This window comes from Physeter macrocephalus, chromosome 18 (assembly GCF_002837175.3).
Source record: "Physeter macrocephalus isolate SW-GA chromosome 18, ASM283717v5, whole genome shotgun sequence".
Classification (NCBI taxonomy): Eukaryota; Metazoa; Chordata; class Mammalia; order Artiodactyla; family Physeteridae; genus Physeter; species Physeter macrocephalus.
Genome location: NC_041231.1, coordinates 8,956,994 through 8,979,964, shown reverse-complemented (window position 1 = coordinate 8,979,964; position 22,971 = coordinate 8,956,994). Strand labels below are relative to the sequence as shown.

The following is a 22,971-nucleotide window of genomic DNA, read 5'->3' as shown; positions in this document are numbered from 1 at the left end:
GCCTGCGCGTCCGGAGCCTGTGCCCCACAACGGGAGAGGCCACAACAGTGAGAGGCCCGCATACCGCAAAAAAAAAAAAAAAAAAAAAAGAAGTAGTCAGTGAGTTTGACTTGCAAGTAGCTGGGGGGGACAGTCAAGGCAGAAGGAACAGCCAGTGAAAACCCTAAAGCAGGAGTGTCCTGTGTACAAGGAATAGCAAAGAGATCATGGAGTTCAGTGAAGTGAGAGTACAGTTGGGGAAGGAGGGACAATGTGGTTAACATACTGTTTTGCAGGTCACCGCTGTAAGGACTCTGCCTTTTACTGAGTGAAATGGGAAGCCACTGAAAAGTTCTGAGCAGAGGAGACACACAATCTGCCTAAGGTCTTAAAAGGACTAGTCCAGCTGCTATATTGCAAATAAACTACGTAGGCAGTAGACACACAATTATGGAGTTCAATAGATGTCTGTGTGAAGGATAAACTGTAAAAAGGGATACTACTACTCATTGAGTTTTCATGTAAAATGTTCAACAATGTTTGTAAAGCATTTAGCGCTGTGCCTGACACTGATATTGTTATAGCTTCTGCCTTAGACAAGGACACTCAGCATAGGAAATGAGAGGGTAGAAAATGAGCCTATGCCTCAATGTGCCTCGTACACAGACAGCATTAGCCTAAAAGAAAGGGATTCTCCTAAATCACATGAAGGGGACAGTCCTGCTAGCTGAGCTATGGACCTTTTGCTATTTAGCAATGGTGTCTTTGGGGCTAATTGCGGCCTTAATCCTTGTCCATATGTGTACATGTGCACAACTGCAGTCTCAATCCACATCCTATGTTACATTATTCTCCTTCCAATTTTAAATATTTCACAGTTATTTGTCTTATCATACCCCATTGTGTTGGATGTAATTCATCCTTAACCTATTTTTTTATATCTTTATATTAGAGTATAATTGCTTTACAGTGTTGTGTTAGCTTCTGCTGTACAACAAAGTGAATCAGTTATACGTATACATATATCCCCATATCCCCTCCCTCTTGTGTCTCCCTCCCACTCTCCCTATCCCACCCCTCTAGGTCATCACAAAGCATCGAGCTGATCTCCCTGGAGCTGATCTCCCTGTGCTACGCAGCAGCTTCCCACTAGCCATCCATTTTACATTTGTTAGTGTATATATGTTGATGCTACTCTCTCACTTCGTCCCAGCTTACCCTTCCCCACTCCCCGTGTCCTCAAGTCCATTCTCTACGCCTTTGTCTTTATTCCTGCTCTGCCACTAGGTTCATCAGTACCATATTTTTAGATTCCATATATGTGCGTGTTAGCATATAGTATTTGTTTTTCTCTTTCTGACTTACTTCACTCTGTATGACAGCTTCTAGGTCCATCCACCTCATTACAAATAACTCAATTTGTTCCTTTTTTATGGCTGAGTAATATTCCATTGTATATATGCATCCTTAAACTATTTTTAAGTCACATATTTTTTCAGATTTAAAAATCTCTGAAATCAGAACACATCTTAAAAACAATGCTGTGCCCTATTTATCCTAACAGAGAACCTTAAATGAACACCTCAGATATACAGGTATTTTGCTTAACAACTAGGTGTGAGATTACTGGGTCAAAAGATAAGAATTACGGATGAGTGCTGCTACTGTCATGTTTTCAATATTTTAAAATTGGTCTGGGGTGAATTTTTGTTTTTAAGATAAGCTTATTTGCTGAAGCAACTGGTTGCTATTTATTTTCTCTGATCTTTTTTTTTTTTTTTTGAGGCAGGGGAGTAAGGTAAGTTTAAGCAGGAAAAGGAAGGTTGTGTTGTTTCACTTTCTTAGAAGTGACAAAGGTTTCTAAAAGTTTAGAGAGGGTAAAGATACCGACTGATAAAGGCAACACCAGTGGGTGTAACTTTAAGAATTTCACATTAGGTCAGCTTTCCAACAGCAGGTTAGGTGCTGAGTGAGATTATTTTGTGTTTTTTTTATACTCTATCGAAGAAAAGTAGAACTCAACAGCCTAATTCGCAAAGAGCTCTCTGAAACCCTTCTAAAAAGGTGGCCCCGGTCTTTATTCCTGGAAAAGGTAAAAGGGAGGGTCTCTAGACTGGGGGATTTCAGGTACAGTTGAGAGCATAGATGCTATTCTGAAAACTATGCTAACTGAATGCTTAAATACAAAGACCAAACAGCCTCTTCCATAGCTGGGCAACCAGGCTCAAAGAAACTGACATTAGTTCCCCTACCTTATAATGAAGCTCAAAGACAGCAAGCCTAACCCAAGCATTCCAATCAGCTGTTTAATACTGTCCTTTTAAAAACAGACAGACTGCCAAGGATTACAAGACATTTTAGGAAAGCTTCTAACATGTATGATAAAGACCAAAACACAAAGGCAACACACACATACACACACACACACACCCCTGAATGACTTCAGCTATCAGATTAACTGGAATTATCAGAACGTAGTCCATCAAATGCCTATCACATTAAATTTTACAATAATAGGGTAACAGAAAATTCTACAAACTTCTACAGAAAAAAAAAAAAAATACAAGGGATCGGGAATCAGAATGGCTTCAAATTTCTCAACCCTGGAAGCTAGAAGACATAATGAAGCAAAGTCGTCTAAATTCTGAAGGAAAAGTATTTCCAATTTAGAATAATCAGCAAAACTATTGTAGAAGATATTTCTGCCATTCATTACCAAAAATATTTTACCCTTCACGATCCCTGTCTCAAGGGATTTTTTACATGAATAAGAGTAAATCAAGAAAGAGATGGCATATAGGAAAAAGGGGATCCAACACAAGAAAGAAACTAACAAAATCCCCAAGAGGTCAGTGGAGGGAAATCTCTGGATGACATCTGTGCATCAAGGACAAGAATCCAAATTTTGTGACCCTTTCTAGCAACCTCAAACTACCACCACCAACACTCACCTAGACGACGCCTTTTTCTTTTCTTCAGAGACAGAAAGAGGAGAGAAGGGAGAGAGGAAAGGGGGGGGTAGAGAAGTGGGGGGAGAGAAGGGTTGGAGGGAAACAGCTCACATTTTTAAAGTTTTACATGATCCTATACTCTCCTTTTTTAAATTGAAGTACAGCTGACTTACAATGTTGTGTTAATTTCTGCTATACAACAAAGTGATTCAATTATACATATATATACATTCTTTTTTGTATTCTTTTCCATTATGGTTTATCACAAGATAGTGAATATAGTTCCCTGTGCTATATAATAGGACCTTGTTGTTTATCCATTCTATATATAATAGTTTGCATCTGCTAACCCCAACCTCCCACTCCATCCCTCCCCCACTCCCCTCCCCCTTGGCAACCACAGGTCTGTTCTCTGTGAGTCTGTTTCTGTTTCATATATAAGTTCATTTGTGTCATATTTTAGATTCCACATATAAGTGATATTATATGATATTTGTCTTTCTCTTACTTCACTTAGTATGATAATCTTTAAGTGCATCCATGTTGCTGCAAATGACATTATTTCATTCTTTTTTATTGCTCCACTGTGTGTGTGTGTGTGTGTGTGTGTGTGTGTGTGTGTGTGTGTGTGTGTTTTCTTTACCCACTCATCTGTTGATGGATACTTGGGTTGTTTCCATGTCTTGGCTATTGTGAATAGTGCTGCTATGAACATAGGGGTGCATGTATTTTTTTGAATTATAGTTTTATCCAGATATCTTCCCAGGAGTGGGATTGCTGGATCACATGGCAACTCTATTTTTAGTTTTTTAAGGCACCTCCATACTATTTTCCATAGTGGCTGCATCAACTTACATTCCCACCAACAGTGTAGGAGGGTTCCCTTTTCTCCATGCCCTCTCCAGCATTAGTTATTTGCAGAGTTTTTAACGATGGCCATTCTGACCGGTGTGAGGTGGTACCGCACTGTAGTTCTGATCTGCATTTCTCTAATAATTAGCCATGCTGAGCATCTTTTCATGTGCCTGTAGGCCATCTGTATGTTTTCTTTGGAGAAACATCTATTTAGGTCTTTTGCCCATTTTTCGATTGGGCTGTTTGTGTGCTGAGTTGTATGAGATGTTTGTACATTTTGGAAATTAAGCCCTTCTCAGTCGCATCATTTGTAAATATTTTCTCCCATTCTGTAGGTTATCTTTTCGTTTTATTTGTGGTTTCCTTTGCTGTACAAAAGCTTGTAAGTTTGATTAGGTACCGTTTATTTTTGCTTTTATTTATACTGCCTTGGGAGACTGACCTAAGAAAACATCGGTACAATTTATGACATGATCCTATACCCCTTTAAGCACATTCTCCCTTGTAGAGGAGTTAGTGAGACCTGTGCTGGGTCTTGAGATATTCTGGGTGGTTGATCAACATGAATAGAATAGTCAATCTAGCAGTATAGGGTTTCCCAAAGCATGGGCCATACGTTATTCATGGTTTACAAAAATAATTTTAGAGGATTTGTGGACATGACATAACACTAAATTAATCAGATAAAGATTATGATAAGGAAGAATGATCAGTTTGGTATCTTTAATACCTCTATAACACTTCTTAATCTCCCTTTTTAATTAAAAAATATAGTTTTCATACTCAAAGCCACTATAGACCCTAATATCTAACTACAAATTAATACTGTTTTTATTTTATTAAAATAGCAGCAAAGGAATCTAGTACTGTATGTGATTCCTATTCTCCTAGCAGCTTCTTCTGGATTCATTTTGACTGTGTATTTTGAACGTGCTTATAACATAGTTCCCTCCATTTCTGTGCAAAAGAAGTCAACACAAGAGAGTGACTCACAACCATTCACCCTTGATACATCACTACATTTCCAGCAAAGAAGCTTGCACCTGCTTTGCTCCTGCAATTTAGGATGAGGCTATCACCCAGCCTTTATCTCTATAACTCAACAGTCTCAAACTACTTCACTTTATAAAGTTCCAGAGAATCCCCTGGCAGTCAGTTCAGTAGTTAGGACTCCGCAGTGGGCACAAGCTGGATCCCTGGTTGGGGAACTAAGATCCCACGAGCCTCGGCACGGCCCAAAAAAAAAAAACAAACCGTGAGCTATTTAAGAGAAAATATTAAATAAGCACTACTATAGGTGGTTCTCTGTTCTAGTAAAAGTTAGGAAGATGATACTTGAATGACTGAAGTGGTGAAACACTAGTCTAGCAGAGACAATACATTCTTTAAATTAATGACCTTGTACTCTGCCGTTACTTATCTATCAGGCTTTTAAGCAAGTCTGATCAATAAAATCCTAGTAATCAAATCTAGAGTGTTTCTCAGCCTAATGCTCCTTCTCCCCTCCTCCTAAAGAGACTTTCATTATACTGCACTTCCAGGGATTTCCTGTGTCTCCAACTGTATCTCCTCTACCTTGTTTATTGGCTTCTAGTCTTCCTCCTGCTCCAACCATGGATGTACCTCAAGGCTTCTGGCTTCTATGTCGCTATACTTTCTTAGTGTTCCACAGTCTTTCCAACCTGCCTACATACATTGCCTCCATCAATGAAAAGTGTGGTGGACAACTCTATGTTGTCTCCCAATCCCACACTCCTCTTTTGAGAACATCCTTCCTTCACCCATAGGAATAAGCCCTGAGCAGCAATGTTTACATGTTTATATTAATGATCCTGCCCCTTTAGAACCCACTACAACTGAATGGAGCAAGGATCCAAGCTGGGAACTTGATTTGAAATTGAGAGAACATATAAACTCAGGAGGTATAAGAATGTTGGTCCATGGATGTCCAAAGCAGTAAAAGCAAGTTTGCTGTTAAGACAGCAATATTCTCCAAACTGACCTACAGATTCAATACAAGCCCTGACAGAATAGGCTTCTTTGCCAGCTTCTTTGTAGAAATTGAAAAGCTGACCCTAAAATGCTTATGGAAATTCAAGGGAGCCAGAACAGCCAAAATAATCTTGAAAAAGAACAAAATTCGAGGACTCATACTTCCCAATTTCAAAACTTATTCCACAAAGCTACAGTAATCAAAACAGTGTGGAACACGCGTAAGGATAGATATATAGATCAGAAGAACAGAACTGAGAAGGGTGCCAAACAATTCAGATATCCACATGCAAAAGAATGAAGCTGTACCCCTACTTCAGAGCATATACAAAAATTAACCCAATGGATGAAGACCTAAATAATGTAAGAGCTAAAACCATAAAACTATAAAACACTTAAAAGAAAACAAAGGAGTAAATCTTGATGACCTTGAATTTGGCAGTGGTTTTTAAGATATAACACTAAAAGCACAAGCAACAAAAGAAAAACAGATAGGGACTTCCCTGGTGGTCCAGTGGATAAGACTCCGTGCTCCCGGTGCAGGGGACCCAGGTTCAATCCCTGGTCAGGGAACTAAATCACACAAGCATGTTGCAACTAAAACCCAGCACAGTCAAATAAATAAGTAAACAAAATATTTTTTTAAAAAAGGTAAACTGGACTTAAACAAACTTAAAAGCTTTTCTGCTTCAAAGAACACTATAGGGCTTCCCTGGTGGCACAGTGGTTGAGAGCCTGCCTGCCAATGCAGGGGACACGGGTTCATGCCCCTGTCCGGGAAGATCCCACATGCTGTGGAGCGGCTGGGCCCGTGAGCCATGGCCACTGAGCCTGCGCGTCTGGAGCCTGTGCTCCGCAACGGGAGAGGCCACGACAGTGAGAGGCCCGCAAACTGGAAAAAAAAAAAAAAAAAAAAAAAAAGAACACTATAAAGAAAGTAAAAAGACAACCCAAAGAATGAGGAAAAAAATTTGCAAATCATGTATCTGATAAGGGACCTGCATCTAGAATACAAATATTCTATAGACTACAGAATAAAGAGTTCTTAGAACTCAATAAGAAAAAAGACAACACAATTTAAAAACAGGCAAAGGATCAGCACAGACATTTTTCCAAAAAAGATACAAGAAACAGTCAAGAAGAACATGAAAAGGTACAACATCACTAATCATTAAGGAAATGAAAATCAAAAACACAATGAGACAGTACTTCACATGGCTATTATCAAAAAGAAAGAAAGAAAAAGAGAGGGAGGGAGGTGTTGGCAAGGATATAGAAAAACTGGAACTCTTGTGCATTGCTGATGGGAATGTAAAACGGTGTAGCTGCTACAGAAAACAGTATGGCAGTTCCTCAAAAAATTAAAATTAGAATTACTATTGAATATATGATCCAGCAAGTCCACATCTGGATGCAGACCCAAAAGAATTGAAAGCAGGAACTCAAAATATTTGCACACCCACGTTCACAGTATTATTCACAACAGCCAAAAGGTGGACGCAAGCCAAGTGTCCAGTGACCAATGAATTGATAACAAAATATGCTATATACATACAAGAAAGTATCATTCAGCCTTAAAAAGCAAGGAGATTCTGGACGTCCCTGGTGGCACAGTGGTTATGAATCCATCTGCCAATGCAGGGGCCACGGCTTCGAGTCCTGGTCCGGGAAGATCCCACATGCCGCAGAGCAACTAAGCCCACGTGCCACAATTACTGAAGCCCACACGCCTAGAGCTGGTGCTCCACAACAAGAGAAGCCACCACAATGAGAAGCCCACGTGCAGCAACAAAGAGCGGCCCCCATTCGCCACAACTAGAGAAAGCCCGCGTGCAGCAACGAAGACCCAACGTAACCAAAAATTAATTAATTAAAAAACAAAAAAGACTAGCCAGATTAAAAAAAAAAAAAAAAGGCAAGGAGATTCTGAATATATCCTACAACATGGATGAACCTTGAGGACATTATGCTAAGTGAACCAAGCCAGTGATAAATGGACAAATATTGTATGATTCCACTTACAATGACATACCTAGAGTAGTCAAATTCATAAAGAAAGAAAGGATTTTTTTTAAAAAAAGAAAGTAGGATGGTAGTTGGCAGGAACAGGGCGGGAGAGTGGGGTGGGAGTTTAAGGGTACAGAGTTTCAGTATGGGATGATGAAAAAGTTCTGGAGATGGATGGTGGTGATGGGTGTGACATATTTTAAATGTACTTAATGCCACTGAACTATGCGGTAATTTATATTATGTGTATGGTACATGGTGGTAAATTTATGTTATGTATATTTTACCAAAATAACTTTCTTAAAAAGAATGTTTATAGTTGCCTAAACCTACCATGTCATTTAAAAAAAAAAAGCATGTTTATCATTACTGGTCAAAACACCATTAAAGTCATCGATACTAAATTTGGAGGCACTGGGAAAGCCCATGCATCTCCATGGACCTTGTGGTTTCATCTTAAAAATGAGGTACGGAGGACTAAATCAGACCTACTTCTAGCTTAGAGTCTCAGGACCCCTGTGAACTCCAAATGTTATATATAAAAAAAAAAATCCTCCCTGGAATTCCCTGGTAGTCCAGTGGTTAGGACTCTGTGCTTCCACTGCAAGGGGGCCCAGGTTCAATCCCTGGCAGGGGAACTAAGAGCGCACAAGCCACACTGGGCAGCCAAAAACAAACCTCTGGTTATTTCTATTTCAATATTTCCAAATAAAACCTAATAAATTATTCTTTAACCTTTCAGAAGTCTGCCCAGAACAACAAAAATCATCAGGCTTCTCTCTCTCCTGCAGACTGGAATTATAGGACTTCAGGGTAGACTTGCAGGTTATTAGAACCTTAGGACATCAGAATGTTCACAGCAGCATTACTCCTAATAGCCAAAAGGCAGAAACAACCCAAATGCCCACCAAATGATGAATGAATAACTAATATGTGGTATAATCTTCCCTAGGTATCTGCAAGGGATTGGTTTCAGGAACCCCTGCAGATAACAAAGTCCAAGGATGCTCAAGCACCTTATATAAAACGCCATAGTATTTGCATATAACCTACACACATCCTTCCATACACTTTAAATCATCTCTAGATTCCTTTTAATACCTAATGCAATGTAAATGCTACGTAAATAGTTGCCAATAGGTGACAAATTCAAGTTTTGCTTTTTGGAACTTTCTGGTAATGCCTTCAGGTAAACAGCATTTCCCAGGGAAGCTCTTCAGAGTAAGGAGCCCCAAACATGACTTCACATCTCACTGGCCTCCAGTGACTCACTGTGAACAAATCGTTATGTCCAAATGGTTGGCCTTTACTGACTGACTTAAGCTAATCAGGCTCTCCACTAGAGCTAAAGCTTGGGTCAATCTCATTAAAATGGCTCAAATGAATGGCTAGGTAATAAGGAATAAGGGCTGACAGTTCCTCAGAGAAAAATATGGGATACAGTTACAATGAAAGGGGGAAAACAGAAACAAACAACAGGTGTTCACTTCACTGGTTAACAGGTGTTCACTTCACTGGTTTACAGGTGACAATCACCAAGATCAAGGGATTAAAGGAAGGAGCTTAGAGAAATCCTTAAATTGACCTACTGTACATACTCCTTAAAGGTACAATCAAAACTCAGGTGATACATTTAAATTCAAGCTTCTCAGACATTGCCACTGTTTATAAAACACACACACGTGACCAATCAGGCAAGCAACATGGGTCTTCTTAACCCCTTGCAGCTCTGTTCAGCAAATCTCAAGGGAAGATACTTGAGCAGGCATGGGACAAGATACCAGATGTTTTCTTGTTCAGTGGCTTCTCTGGAACACATCTCTAGGACCAGGAAAATAACATTTCCAGAAAGTGAAATATGAGAAAATATAAAAGGAACAGACTTGAAACATAAAGAAAAACAAAACCCAGCATCTTTTAGGCATCTACTATGAGCTAGGCAACACCCTGAACACACAGGTGTTTATATGCTATTTCATTTAATCCACATAACCTCAAGTTACCTGCCTCCTCTGCAAAATATGGAGTTGGAAGAGATGACCTATAACGATCCTTCTAGCTCTAACACATTATGATGATTCTAGTGCCATGAAAAGCTAACATATGTTAAAATTTTCTGATATAGAATATCCTTCCCTAGCTTTCCAAACAGACTATACTTCAACTTTCTCTTAAGGATTTATAAGTTACTATGAGTAACCTCTGGCTATCTACAGAATATAAATAGAGTAGATTTTCCTAAGAAAACAATTTTACTCAGACTTGAGTGAGGGAGGTTAATAAAGTAACTAATATTTTAAAATATTTTTATAATACACCTGTTTTGAAGTAAAATTCAAAAACCAAAGATTTAAGATAAAACATGACTTCAAAGAACTTTCAGGTTTAAAGAGTAGGCATTTCATCTAATTTTAGTGGTAGTTTGATGGAAAAGTTTCAAAACAATAATGATAATGAATGTAACAGACGACAGAGTTCTGTGTCTCCTTTCTATTCTTCAGGTTATTTCTTACACTCTGGTTGCCACTGCCACTTCTGACTTGATAGTAATTACACCTCTATGGACTCCCCTACTCCTAAGCATTTGCTATTGACAACCCGATATGAGAAAGAGAGATAATCAAGCCTGTGTATTAAGGAGCACAACAGAAGAGAAAGAACCTAGCCTACTAGGCTAGAAAGGGCCTAGCCTACTGAGTAATGAAAAGGCTTCAGGACAGGCTTATGTGCATGGTCAAAGCTACATTCCAGAAGATTAAGGCTACCAAAAATCCAACATTCATGTAAGCAAGGTCCTCCTACACACTTGGTCCACAAAACTGTATAGACTCTTACGGTAAAATTTTTTAACACCCAAATTATAAATTCTTAGACTCCATGAGAACAGTGACTCAGCTTTGGTAACCTCTGTATACTTAACTCCTAGAAGAGTACTTGTTGAATGACTAAATAAACTGAGCTTGCACTTTGAAGTCAAAGAGACCTGTTGATGAGTAACCTTTTTGGCTGTGTGAACCTAGGCAAAAAACAGCTAAGCCTTAATTTCTTTATCTGTAAAATAAGCACAACTATATTTTAAGAGGTGGCTATAAGAAGTAAATGAAAAACTACAAACTATGAAAAATTCACTGTCTGGTACATAGTGGTCACTTAATCCACGATAGCTATTACCACATGATAGCTATATTACTATTTTTGGTAATAATAGTGTTTATCCACACAACAAAGTAACCTAGATATGATCCTTGATTCCTTTAGTATTTTCCTCACCCACCACATTTAATCATCCATCATGCACTGTCAGACCCTCCAAAGTCCAACTACTTTAACCCAACCCAATCTAACCTAAAGCACCATCTTCTCTTGCCTAGATTACACCAGGAGTCACAATGTCCACTCCCAAAGCCTCTAAATCTATTCTCTACTGAGAAACCTTAAAACACAAATCTGGCCACACTACTGCTCTGCTAAAATCCTTATTTTAAGTGTGATTGGTTCCCTATCACACTCAAAATAAAACCCAAATTCTTTAACTATGACCTACAAAGCCTTACGTGATGACCTGGCCTCTATCTTCCTTCTCCACCTTATCTCCTACCCTTTTCTCTCTTGTTCACTTTATTTCTGTCATACTGGCCTTCTCATTGCTAGTCACTTCTCGTCAATCATGTTTCCACACAAATGTCACTCCTCAAAGGGGACCACCTTGATCATCCTGTTTAAATGTATCCTGCCCCTCCCCATCATTCTTCTCTCTTTACTCAGCTTTGTTGTTTTCATAATACTTTATTACCATCTAATTAATACTTTGAGATTATATTAGATATCTGCCTAGCCAATGATTGTCTGCCTACCCTACTAGATAGTATGCGCCAAGAAGCTAAGCTCAGTTCACCCTAAAAACCCCATCACCTCTAACAGTGTCTAGCATACAACTGGCCATAAGACACATCCTGAATGAATAACAAATGCTGGCACCTGGGTCCAATGGGTGCTGAGTTCTGACAGAAATCATCAGTGCCGTCATTTATGAACCACACTATGCTGAGGGGCTAAACCCTAGGACCAGAACACTGACAATTGTGGAATTCTGCAACTGTAGAATCGGCACAGTGTAACTGCTGGCTGGCAGTCAGCTAAATTCATTATAGCAGCTCCATCAGACAAATCCCAGACAAAAACCAGCTGATAAGAGCCAGCTGAAACCATTATGTAATTCTACTATGCTTGAGTTATTTCCAAAGTTTGATTTACTGGTATTGTTTGGCATTTTTCTTCATAGTTGTTTTATTTTAAAAATAAAACCAAGCACCATTCTTGTTCACCTGCTCTGTCACACTAAACTGTAAACATGTTCCACCTACGCACACATCCATTTGTCCTAAATATACACCACTGAAAATAAAAAGTGGTTTTAAACCACTGTGCCCCTGCTAAAGAAATGTAGAAGTGTGTTTTTAAACATGGCTAAGATCATGCAGAATGCAAAAGAATGTGTAGAAAGAGGATTTCAGATGGAAGGAGGAGGTTGTTCAGCTTAAAGGAAATACAATAATTAACAAATATTTGGGGTACATGTCTCAAAACAAGAATGCTTTCTTAAGCATAACCAAATTATAGTTTAGATTCTTGGATGTTAATCTAAAATATTCTTCACATACATAAGTTGTCAACCATGAAACCGACCAGCAAAATTAAAGAGAAAAACAAACTTAAAATTTTGTTAGTTTTCAGCAATTTCAGAATATGCAAAAGCTAAAATCTGGGAAAACTGCTACATTTTCACATCAGGTTTGCAAATGATTCTAGAATCATACAGTAGTCACCACTTTCTCTGTATTTGCTATGGGCCAAATACCACAGGCCATAATGTTGTAGCCCTAAAAATAAGTCTCCATCTTAGTAAATGATGAAGCCGATTTCTCAATGAATAAAAAACAAGCGACTGTTGAATGTCAACAAGTTTTACATGACACAGCTCATGAGATGATTAAAATGATAAAGTTCTCAAACTCTTTTCTAAATAATTCAAATATAGGAATGTTAAAAAAAACTCACCTTTTACAGCAAATTCATATTTCTTAAAATCAAGAACACATTCCTGGGGGTTTCCATGAACAATATGCACCAGGACAGTCAAGCAGAAAGCTCCGAAGAAAGAGAACAGAATTTTCATCTTACACTCTCAAGAAATAAGTTTATCTTTTTAAAAGTCTAAACACTGGTAAAGCAAGGTACAAATCCTCCCCATAATATTGCACTTTTGTCATAAGGCAACAAATCAAATGGGCAGTGAGAGCACAGTACCTACCACTCAACTCCCAAGCATTAACAGAGAAGTCACAAACATTCTCTCAGCTAAGGCAAAAAGCTTTACTGTATTTCCAAAGTCTGCAGAGTTCTGAGCACTCTTTCCACAATCCTCTTGCCCCAATCTACACAAAACACCATGTGACTGAGAAACTGGTTATAGCAGGAAGGAACACTCTTGGATATGCAAACAAAGTAAGAGGGTAGTAAATATAAGGGCCATACTATGTTTGTGAAAACTGACTTGTTTAAAAATTTTAGAGAAATCAAGTTATTTCCTAGTACAATTCCTAACAAGTGATATTACAAAGGACACTTGAATAGTTTATTCTAAACTCAAAATCCAGAATACCAGGTTGTGATAAAGGTATTTTAAACGCAACACATTCATTTCAGCCTTCTCACCCTGTGACCCAGCTCTAGCAATAACTTCAATGAATTGCTGCATTCAGAGGCATTTCTAAAAATGAATAAACAGCACCAGATTAATAAAATAGTAATTATTAAGAGATTCATTACGCTGGGAGAGTCTTGTTTTTTGCTTTTTTAGTTTACCAGATGCTATAAAAAAACATTTTGAAAGCAAGACTGTTTCAGGTGCAAGATTATTAGGGAGCAGCACACGTACAAAGTACTATGAAAGAGCCCCAGGACAAGCCAAATCTGATAAGACCACAATTATGAAAATACCAGTACTTAGGGTATAATTTTTTTTAAGCGATTTGAGTCCTATGCTTAAGGTCCATCTACCACCTTAAAGCCTAATCTGAGGCATACATGTTTGACTGGAAATGTTATTCTATCAACTTCTGGAGATACCTCGGCAGAGCACTCACTCAACAATCCTCATCCATTGTCTTGTCACAGTTACTCTCCCGAAGGGTTAGACCACGGTAAGAAAAACCAATTATAACAACCCTGATTAATTCAGGAAGCTCTTCAGGAGTTCAGTGTCCAAGAATCAAAAAGTCCTAAAACTTCTGCCTAAAAGAGTCAAGAAGCAGTTGGGCAAACTTGGGGCTAAGGTTGACTTTGTTTCACCCTCTCCCTACCTCAGCCAAGCCAAACAGCCAAATAAATTTTACTATCCCTTCCTGACTAGGGAAACACACACACACACACACACACACACACACACACACACACACACACACAATGAAAATATTTTCACAGAGACATTTTGAATTTTCTTCAAAATGCCTCAGCAAATCAGTATTTAAAATCAGTCTAAAAAAAACCATCGCTTTTGAGCTTTTATTCAAATACTACTATCTTTTATTTCACTTAAAAATATTAAAGCGGTAGAGCAAAAAACACCTATGGCAGCTAGCACTTTGTCATTAAATGAGATTTTTTAAAAATTCTTAATCTACCTAAAATCTAGTTTCTGAGAATGTAGCAATGCATTCTGTGGTCGAGACTGATTGCAGAAAGTTTACTTCAAACAGGACAACTTAAAATTTTACAGAACTTTCAGTTTATTCCTCTCCACTATCTCTTAGTGCTGTTAGAATTAAACAGGCTAAAAGCAGGTATTCCTCTCTGTAGATAAAGAAAATGTGAAGTTCAAAAGATTTAGTGACAATAAGGGAAGCAAAACAAACAATTCAGGTCCTCAGACTCAAATTACAGCTCTATTTTAACACACTGATTTAAAACACAAAAAATATTTAACATTGTTACTATTATACTACTTTGAAATAATTACTGTTTATTGTTTATATAAGTAGTGCATCGGACCTGTATGTGGAAGAAAGGAAAATATGTTTTCTATATCATAAGCAATTTAAATTTACTTCATATTTAAGAGATTTTTACGTCATTCCTAAATAATAAGTGATTTAGTTCAAAGTACCTTAGAGCAGTTGTATTACTAATGCTTTTTCTCACATGACCTTTCTTATTCACTAAATGATACAGAATAGAGAATGTATGAAATATATAATCTTTTATTCAGAAAGCTAACTCTTATAATCTGCAGCAAATGGACAAGGATTAAAGACAAAAATAATGAAGTCTAAATTGCTTTTTACAGCTCTGTAGCTCAGGAGTTAGGGCACTGGTCTTGTAAATTGCCTTTAAGTCATTCTTCTTTATCTTCAATCCAAAATTTTTCTCCCCAGAGTTGGTAATAAACACAGCTTAGATAAAATAAAATCTCCATGTAATCAGAAGACTGCTGAACTACAAACCATGATTATTTCTGAAGATTAGTCAATACAAAAGAATTCCTATACATCAAAATAACCTGGGCACTACCCTAGAGTTAAAATTCTGTTGTAATACTATCTAACTGCTGTGAGTTTCTCCTTGGTTTGAAGGCAGAGAAAGGAGGAGGAACTGGTAGCAAGAGCTTTAAAAGACTACGACTGGTATAACCGACCTGAATCCACTACGGTGCCTATAGTTTTAAACAGCCTTTGACTTATGACACCTAAACTTAAGATTTACTTGTATTTCATTCTCCTCTACTCAGCATGTTTTATAAGATGTGAGAATTAAATAACACGTGAAACACACAGTGTTGGCCTGAGACAGTAAATGTTCCCCATTATCATGATATACAACAATAAGGAACTCTTCTAGATAGCCCTTAAACCTCCAGCCTGGATTTTTCTGAGTTCAAAGCCTAAAGCTCTTAACCGCTACTGGTACTGTGTTCCAAAATTAAGTCCCAGGTTCCAAAATACAGATCAACTGTTTAACTCTCACATTACTTGGGGGAATAACACTGGCCATATGCTATCTTGTTCATTTGATCTTTGCAAATTGTCTCCATATTCCCAGAGATCCTCTGCAGAGACTGCATGGAGTAATAATTCGAGATGCTTTACCCATTAGTCTGTAACTCAGAACCTGTGAGTAACATCGGCATCCTCCTAAATTACCTTCAATTAACCAATGTAACTTTTTGGAAAATACCTCTCTTCTCCGCTTGGATTTATCATGTCCTCAGAAAGCTTATTTTTTTTCCCATGATAGGAGAAATCAGACAAGATTTACTATCAAAGACAAATAAACCAAATGCTATGTACAACTTACAGTGACAATGCTTAAAAGACATGTAAAATACCCTATTTCACTGTTCTTTAAGTAAAATACAGTTAGAAGTAGCTCTATTAACTATATACGGTGTACGACTTTATTTGAAGTATATGTTCAATTTATATTTTAAACAGTTAATTAAAATATTATAATTCTATCTTCCTGGTAAATCAGAAAATTAAAAAATAGGCTAAGAGTATAGAGTAGGAGAAATGGTAGCAATGAAATAAACTTAGTTCATTAATTTTTAATAACTCCAACAGCCATTCTGATCAGAACACTAACACTAATCCAAAGACTTGTGTCTACTCAGTTTTGATTACTTGTCTAATGAACCTTTAAAATTACAAAAGCCAATAAATCATTTCAGAAATCTTTCCACTAAGCTCACTCTTCAGAGTATTACCTACCATATAAAATTCTAAGCATCTTAAACATTCTCATAAGAACTGGCAAAATCTGCACAGAAAACTTTCCAGAGAGGGAAGTCTCCCCATTAAATGGTAAATGTTTAAGATAAAACATTCGACGGGTATCCCCAATCACTCCAAACTTTAAAGGCTTCAGTGTGAGCCCACAGTTGTTTTACACAAGTGATTAAAAGTTCCTAGAACTTTATGAAATATTGATTAGTGGTGGAGAGAAACACATTTTGGAAAGAAGAATACTTTTTTTTTTTTAATTTATTTTTGGCTGCATTAGGTCTTCATTGCTGCACGCGGGCTTTCTTTAGTCGCGTTGAGCAGGGGCTACTCTTCGTTGCAGTGCACGGGTTTCTTATTGAGGTGGCTTCTCTTGCTGCGGAGCACCGGCTCAAGGCGTGCAAGCTTCAGTAATTGTGGCACACGGACTCAGTAGTTGTGGCACACGGGCTTAGTTGCTCCACGGCATGTGGGATCTTCCTGGACCAGGGCTTGAACCGGTGTCCCCTGAATTGGCAGGCAGATTCTTAACCACTGCGCCATCAGGGAAGCCCCAAGAAGAATACTTCTTAAAGTACTATTTTAAACTAAATCCCTAAATTAAATATGTAAGATTTGAAGAAAAGTTTTCACATATAAAGTCATAACAAAGTGATTCCTTATCATCTTACAGAAAAAAAGTAATGGAAGTAATTATTTCTACTCAAGTCAAAAAAAGTTTAGGAAAGACAACTCTTCAGAAGGGATACCTCTGAAGGCTCTAAGAAAAGTTAGTACTTGGGAGAGGCAAATTTGATTAAGACTTGATCCCGGCCCTCAATAAATTTATAATTTAGATGAAGAAGTAATACAGGGATGAAGTGGAGGTAATCATATAAGGCCTATAAGAAGGAAATGGAACTACTCTAAGTCATAAAGAACATTATAAGGCAGACGGCATTCCCAAAATCCTAACAAAAACAGTAAGTTTGCATCTCATCTAGAATTTAAATTCTAAGGTGCTGATAGGATGTAGGATGAAGTCAAAACTAACCCAGAAAATCTCTCTCTCTTTAATCTCTCCTTAAGTAGATGGCCTATATTTAGGGTATTTACTCCATCTGTCTCTGTGTTTCTTCCTCTTTAAAATAAGGATCACAACGTACCTACATCTTCAGGCTGAAGGGAAGATTAAATGAATTAAGGTAAACTATAAGGCTTGGGAGAATTGAGAACGACAAAAGAATAGATTCACCTTCTTCAATTGCAATCAAAATCTCACAAGAACATAGACTCCATATGAGGAATGGTGGCTAAAATTGCCTGCATTATTAAAACACTTTTTTTGGCAAGGCAAAAACATAGTTGAATACTTTTTTTGTTTGGTTGTTTTGTTTGTTTGTTTTTGCCGCACCAGGTGGCTAGTGGGATCTTAGCTCCCTGACCAGGGACTGAACACTGGGCAGTGAGAGAGCAAGAGTCCGAACCACTGGACCGCCAGGGAATTTCCTACTCGTATTTTAATGTATTTATAATGCGACTTCACTCTTCATTTCTCCTTTCAGCTCATCCCTTTGTTCAATCCAGCCTTGGTCCATCTGAGAGACTGGGTGATCAATTTTTCAAGATTACTCCAAGCTTCCTTTAAGGATTAAGTGTTTTGTTTTGTTCTGTTTTAATTCAGTCGGTCACACAACACTGGAAAAAACCCACCCTCACACATAAAAAGTTTCTGCTGAACAGAAACGCTCAAACACTTATATAAAGTGTCGTCGCCTTGTCCAAGCTAGGAAACAATAATATGTCTAGTTTGGAAATGGCTTAGCTACAGTTTCCCAACCAGTTCAAAAGGGCACTCTGATGCACTGCAAGGTGGTGTGTGTGTCAATATTTTGAGTTTCCTCACCCCTCTTTCTCAATTTCTGACCACAAACTGGTAACTTCATCAGATGACTGACCAGCATACACGAACATGAAAAAATGTGATACTCTACCCTTCTAATAGTTAGCAAGCAGGGCAGAAGCAGGGCCGCTGGAGTTTAGAAAAGAGTCTAACTTTTTTTAAAAGGATAATTAATTTCAAAACAAGCTAATCAGCTAGTCCAAACAATTATGTTAAAGCAATCAGTTCCACAATGAAAGACATCTGGAGCCAATTTTATTTTTAACTCTTAGTTTTTCATTATTTTCATTTTAAGTCACTGTCTGAACTCTTTTTTAACCCAAGTTTTACTTTTCATCTCCAAATAAGTCATTGCTTCTTCATTTAGGCAGCAACTGCTCATTTTTAAATGAACAGAGCCATTTACAAAGTAAAACCATTAACACAAGCATGAAAATCCATCAATACAATGCACAAATAAAATATGGTTTAGGAATGATCATTTTGATAATTGGTAATAATGAAGTAAAAAACGCCTCGTCAGTGGAAGGGGAAGGAGAGGAAACAAAAACCACGCAGATATCTCATCCTGCTAATAAGCTAATGCCTGGAAACACTGACTTAACCCCCTTGTACCAATAATTTCTGTTCCACATAAAAGGCATCAATTTTAGTGGCAAGTCCTGCATAATCAACAAGTGACTTAAAAAACAGCATTAGCTTTCCTCAAAAATAAAGACATGAGGGCTTCCCTGGTGGCGCAGTGGGAGAGTCCGCCTGCCGATGCAGGGGACACGGGTTCGTGCCGCGGTCCGGGAAGATCCCACATACCGCGGAGCGGCTAGGCCCGTGAGCCATGGCCGCTGAGTCTGCGCGTCCGGAGCCTGTGCTCCGCAACGGGAGAGGCCACAACACAAAACAGTGAGAGGCTCGCGTACCGCAAAAAATAAAAATAAAAAAATAAAGACGAAATATAAAATAAGTGAATCCACTATTCTGCACACTGGCATCTCTCAATTGGGCAGACACTGAGATTTATCCTCAAGATAGGAGGTACTCCTCCAGGTTTACAATCTTGCCCAAGCTATTTCAAGAAGTAACCATCTGATTTGGCCATTTCTCCTACAGTTCCTTCTGGAGTCAATGGCTTTCATACACAGAAAGATTCCCTAGTCTTCAATGATACCCCCAAAGGTAATCAATCAACTTGCTTGTTTTAAGAACTAGTAACAATTACAATAAGGTATACCTGTAAAACTGATAGTATCACTTGTTTCCCAGAAAATATTTTAAATCAACTTTTCAAGAATAATTTTCTTAAAACAAGGAAATGTGCAGAAGTTTTCTCTGTAAATTAGACCATAGATTAATTAAAGCCCTAAATTATACCCAGCTACTTTGCCACAGGAGCAAAAAACAAAATATGAAAATGTAACCTATGTAATTATATACCAAAGTCTGAATGCCTTAAGGAAAAGAACTATACGCATTTCCTACATCTTGTTATACTCCATCATCTAGTATAGCACCTCACACAAAATTAGATGCTTAAATATGAGAATAAAATATTAATGGAGAAAAGCTATAATTACAATACTTATCCCTAATTATTTTCCATGGATATTGAATCTCTATCTACCACATAAAACTACTGATATGTACAATCTAAAGAACCAGAATGCCGCTCTGTATACTGCAACCCGGCAGAGAACGAAGTGGAAAAGTACAAGGAGCACTATCATTTAACAATTTCTAAGAATCTATTTCCACTGCTAGCTGCTTCGAAGAATATAAAGTTCAGAAAGACAGACCTTGCCTTCCAAGAGTTTTTAAAGTAGAAGAAAAAAATCATCATTTCCCAAAGACTGACTATGTGCTATGAGCTTTCAGGATGACAAAGAGGCCTACCAGATGTGACAGCTTTTTTTGTGTGTGGCGATGTGGGAGGAGAGGGGTAACTTCTTAAGAAAACCATGAGAATTCAGAGCGTGAAAAGGTCACTTAGAGCTTGCGTGGAGGAAGAGGCAGACAATAAAGAATGATTTCATTGTAGTATTTGAACTTGAAGGGGAAGCATTTTAACAGACGCATGTAAATGTTTTTCTTTATAAAAATGGAGTCTTATTGTACACTTTTTAGTACCCTACTTTTTTCACTTTATATATCTTACCACCCAGGATTAACTGAAATCATCACTTACAGGTTAACTGAATACATTTTAGATTAAAAGGGGATGAGGGTAGGGACTTCCCTGGCGGTCCAGTGGTTAAGACTCCTCGCTTCCAATGCAAGGAGCTCGGGTCTGATCCCTGGTTGGGGAGCTAAGATCCCACATGCCACGCGGCCGCCAAGAAAATTAAAGAAAAAAAAGTGGGGGGGAATGAGGGTACAAAGAAGGTAACTACTACAACCATATGTACCAGCTTAACAAAAAACTTTTTTTTTCAAAAAATGAGTCACTAATTGTGTAATTAATTTATCTCTTTCAAGAACATTGTATACAAATACATTTATAAGGAAGGAAAAAGTCCATCCGATGCAAATACAGCCCACTTCCTAACCTTCTGGTTTGACCATCCGATCTAATCAGCAGTAAGAAAAAAGCCTAGAGCCACTTCACATCCATTAGGACAGTTACTATCAAAAAACAGAAAAGAAAAAATGTTAGCAAGGATGCAGAGAAATTGAAACTCTCATGCACTGCTGGTGGGAATATATAATGCTTCAGTTGCTGTGGAAAATAATTTGGCAGTTCCTCAAAAAGTTGAACAGAATTACCATATGATCAGCAATTCCACTCCTGGGTATATACTAAAAGGAAATAAAAGCAGAGACTCAAATAGATACCTGTAAACCAGTGTTCATAGCATCAATATTCACAAAAGCCAAAAGGTGGAACCCAAGAGCCCATCAACTATTGAATGGAAAAATAAAATATTTTATGTGTGCACACATGGGAGCATACACATACATACATACACACACACACACACACACACACACACACACACAATGGAATATTATTCAACCATAAAAAGGAATAAAACTCTCACACACAATATACTATGGACGAACCCTGAAAACACCGTAGGTGAAATAAACCAGATACAAAATTATAAACATTGTATGATTCCCCTTGGAATCATAGTCATACTTGGACTAGGCAAATTCACAGAGAGAAAGTAGAAGAGAGTTTACCAGAGGCTGGAGGTAGGGAGGAATGGGGAGTTATTGTATAATTGTTACAGGGTTCTTTTGTTTGGGATGATGAAAAAGTTCTGGAAAAAGATTAGTGGTCATGGTTGCACAACACTATGAATGCACTTAATGCCACTGAATAATACACTTAAATATGGTTAAAATGGTATATTTCATATTTTGTATTAGTTACCACCACCACCGCCACCACCCCCCAAAAAAGCCTAAAGGGCCCATTTTGCATTGTCAGACAGCTAGATAAATACTAGTCATGAAGGACATATCTATTTTCACATTCACACTTCTCTAACTCCAGTCCAGACTAAGATCAAGGAAGGCAGAAGAGTATCATTTATCCCCTCATTCTCTCTGGCGAAAACTTTCCTCCACGTACAAAGCCTATGAATGCAGAAGAAAATAGCCAGTATGGCAAGAGTGGTTTGAACCAATGAGTGAACAAGCTGCCAAGGAAGGCAAGTGTCCTCAAGGAGCTGGCAGCGAGAACCCAGAGCACTCTACTGATTAAGCCAAACAGAAGGGAAAGCTAAACAAGGTAATTCCTTCAACAGAAGTCCTAAGTTACAAGGCTCTGAGTATGAGCTTAGGAAGTAGTATATACCCTTTTAATTGTAAGCATTTGCGTGTGGTGGGCAGTAGGAAGGAACTAAATCCACAGGTGATTAACCTGTGAATCTCTACTCATGCAAGTAATGTTTATTACATAATCAAGAGAAAGTTTTAAGAACTAGAGATTTATAAACAAGACATGGCTCAGCTCTAGGGAGCTTAAGTTTAGCCAGAGATGTAAGACATCCATACAAAAGATTCAATAAACATCATTTAGCACCTTACATTCAACAAATTGAACTGAAATCAGGGGGGCCAGCCACTGTGCTAAACTCTGGGTATTCAAAGATGATTAAGATACAGTCCTCTGAGAAAAGACAGGTAAACAAATACTTTAACATCAATACATCACAATAAATACATATAAACTCTACAGTGCATGCTACCGAAAAGTACATACACAAACCGTGTTAAGTTTAAATAAAAGGTCTTATTATACAACCTAATATTAAATGTGGTAATTTAGATTCAATGCTTTCACCAAAGCACACAGGCCTGGTCACTCAGCCTCTCAAATTTTTTCACAAATATCAATAAAGAAGGACTTGCACATTGACTAGAAAGCATTAATTTGAGTTGATAACCTAACGGGATGATAAGCTCACAAATGACTATATGATAAAGACCCATAATAGGGCTTCCCTGGTGGCGCAGTGGTTGAGAGTCCGCCTGCCGATGCAGGGGACACGGGTTCGTGCCCCGGTCCGGGAGGATCCCACATGCC

At 38.0% G+C, this 22,971-nt stretch overlaps 1 protein-coding gene across 3 annotated transcripts in view; it reads right to left on the bottom strand.

Annotated features, from left to right (window-relative positions):
* The window catches only part of RAF1 (Raf-1 proto-oncogene, serine/threonine kinase), a 77,456-nt gene that overhangs the window by 47,898 nt on the left and 6,587 nt on the right, over positions 1-22,971 (bottom strand). Inside the window, exon 2 of one of the 3 annotated variants that reach the window (XM_028479222.2) lies at positions 12,843-12,932. The exons of the other annotated variants lie outside the window; for them this stretch is intronic. The gene's annotated coding sequence lies outside the window, so the exon portion shown is untranslated. The remainder of the gene's footprint in view (positions 1-12,842; positions 12,933-22,971) is intronic. 3 annotated transcript variants of the gene reach the window in all.